This window comes from Moschus berezovskii, chromosome 17 (assembly GCF_049115385.1).
Source record: "Moschus berezovskii isolate FMDL1 chromosome 17, NW_MosBer_1.0, whole genome shotgun sequence".
In the NCBI taxonomy this organism is placed as follows: domain Eukaryota; kingdom Metazoa; phylum Chordata; class Mammalia; order Artiodactyla; family Moschidae; genus Moschus; species Moschus berezovskii.
In genome coordinates this window covers 27322424-27325311 of record NC_142476.1, presented here as the reverse complement: position 1 = coordinate 27325311, position 2888 = coordinate 27322424, and the positions used below count along the sequence as shown (strand labels likewise).

Sequence of the window (2888 nt, the reverse complement as noted above, 5' to 3'; positions counted from 1 at the left end):
GTAGCACTTTTCTTTGCTCCGGTTATGTTATTTTTCTTATTTAATGTGATCAGTAGTTCAAAGCAGGATCTATTTATTCTTGGCTTAGTTTCCACCTCACTGGTTATGACTTAGATGTATATGTGGAATCTTGTTCTCAGAGGAAGATCTAAGAAGGCTCTGTTGTAAGTGTGGGTTAACCGCCATCAGGCACAGCTGGTGCAAATCAGCATGATGCAGCAATAGCTTAGGGTTATTGGCAGAGCCTATGTTTAGAATTATATAGTAGAGAAGAAAAGGGGCTCTGTCTATAGGATAAAGAAGAAGAGAAACGCTAGGGGAGGGAAAGGGGGGATATCAAAGATAAACAGGAGAGGGAAGCCATGAAAAGAGTAGCAGTTTTCCCAGTGACCTCATAAACAAGTAGGGAGGGGAAACTATACACTGTGTACAGTTTTACTGAGTACAAGATGTTATATACCATCCTCCATAGTTTGCAGGGAATGGGGGCACCTTATTTTATATTATGTTCCTGTCCTTTGTCAGGGTGGACAGAAAAACTGTAAGGCAGCTCAATAGCCCATGGAGAACTGGGAGAGGTTCTTGAAAGAAGTTGGGAAGAATCCATGGTAAAACCACATGTGTCAGGTTTTGGATCAAGATTCACATGGTCAGGACTTCCCTGGTGGCACAGTGGATAAGAACCCTCCTGTCAATGCAGGGGACATGGTTTGATTCCTGCTCCAGGAAGACTCCACATGTCAAGGAGCAGCTAAAGCCCACGTGCCATGACTACGGGAGCCTGCCCATTCTAGGGCTCATGAGCCATAACTACAGAGCCCACATGCCACAACTACTGAAGCCTCCATGCCTGGAGCCCCTGCTCCGCAACAAGAGAAGCCCCTGCTCCCCGCAGCTGGAGAAAGCCTGCACACAGCAACAAAGACACAGCGTAACCATAAAAGAAAAAAGGATTTATGTGGTCAGCATATGTCTCTCTGAGTAGGGTGACATACTTTCTCAGGTGACTACCAACCTCCACAGATCTAGCAGTATTCTTTTCTTGACCCCTGGCTTCAGTGCTTTTCCTTTGAAGACAAATGAGTAGTGATAGATGGAGTAGTTTCTGAACAAGAAGGTTCTGTCCTGTTCCAGCTCCCTACTTCCACCCCCGGCAGGATCCTACACCTGGCACCTTGGATCTGGGAGCCACTGTAGACTCTTTTCTCAGTCTTTCAAGGGAGAACTGTAGGTGACCTGAAGGAAAATAGAGAAAGCGGGACTCCCTCTTCCCCAGAGGACAGATTCCTACCATAAGGGAGTAGTGTAGCTGCCTGTTTTTCTGGGATCAGGGATTAAAAATGGTGAATTTTATTTGTAGTATTGCAACCTTCATGGTAAATAGATGGGGAAACAGTGACAGACTTTATTTTTGGGGGCTCCAGAATCACTGCAGATGGTGACTGCAGCCATGAGACGCTTGCTCCTTGGAAGAAAAGTTATGACCAACCTAGACAGCATATTAAAAAGCAGAGACATTACTTTGCTAGCAAATGTCCATCTGGTCAAAAGTATGGTTTTTCCAGTAGTCATGTATGGATGTGAGAGTTGGACTATAGAGAAAGCTGAAAGCCGAATAATTGATGCTTTTGAACTGTGGTGCTGGAGAAGACTCTTGCGAGTCCCTTGGACTGCAAGGAGATCCAACCAGTCCATCCTAAAGTAGATCAGTCCTGAGTGTTCTTTGGAAGGACTGATGCTGAAGCTGAAACTCCAATACTTTGGCCACCTGATGCGAAGAACTTACTCATTAGAAAAGACCCTGATGCTGGGAAAGATTGAAGGCAGGAGGAGAAGGGGCTGACAGAGGATAAGATGGTTGGATTGTATCACCGAGTCAATGGACATGAGTTTGAGTAAACTCTGGGAGTTGCCGATGGACAGGGAGGCCTGGTGTGCTGTGGCCCATGGGGTCACAAAGAGTCGGACACGACTGAGCAACTGAACTGAACTGAATCTATTTTTATCTTGAGATCAGAGAGCTTGCAATTGTAGATGTGCTCAGATTTCCAGGTATGTCAGATAGCCCTCAATGTTAAATCTGGGTCAAGGTGAGAGTGTGAGATATGTATGTATTGATTTGACTGCATTGGGTACTAGTGGCGGCATGTGGGATCCTTGATCTTCATTGCAGTGTGCAGGATCTTTTAATTGTGGCATGTGGGATATATATTTTTTTATTTTTCTTAGTTTCAGCATGTGAGATCTTTAGTTGCAGCGTGGGAAATCTTAGTTGCAAAATGTATGATCTAGTTCCCTGACCAGGGTTCAAACCTGGGCCCTCTGCATTGGGAATGCAGAGTCTTAGCCACTGGACTACCAGGGAAGTCCCAGTTCTAGGTCTTCATCGATGTGTCAGGTACTGGCACATGTGGTATTTCAGATATTGATTATGTTTGTGGATTGTGTTGGGAACCTCAGAAGCAAGGAGCTAGATAGAAGTATGAAAAAAGATAGATTGGAAATTCGTTTCTTTTTGTGAATGGTGGAAAAGCTTAAGTGCTGGGTTCTGTGAACCAACTGAAAAAAAGAAGGTATTTTATCCTTAGTATATGGGTGAAGAACATATTTGTGAGGAAAGAACTAGAGCAACCAGAAGAAATACCAATTTATAAAAAAAGTGATTAGCATGAAACATGTTGAGATCAAATAATGACTGAAATGTTCAGTTTACTTTTCGATATAAAATATTTCAAGAGATATAAAGGGCATAGAGGGTACCCCAGTGGCTCAGTGGTAAAGAATCTGCCTGCAATGTAGGAGACACAGGAGACTTGGGTTTGATCTCTGGGTTGGGAAGATCCCCTGGAGGAGGGCATGGCCATCCACTCCAGTATTCTTGCTGGGAA

At 44.2% G+C, this 2888-nt stretch overlaps 1 non-coding gene across 1 annotated transcript; it reads right to left on the bottom strand.

The window, feature by feature from the left end:
• Positions 1-2292: 2292 nt before the first annotated feature.
• On the bottom strand, positions 2293-2365 carry TRNAG-CCC (transfer RNA glycine (anticodon CCC)). The gene has a single exon. It is a non-coding gene; the product is annotated as a tRNA-Gly (tRNA).
• Between the last annotated feature and the right edge of the window lie 523 nt (positions 2366-2888).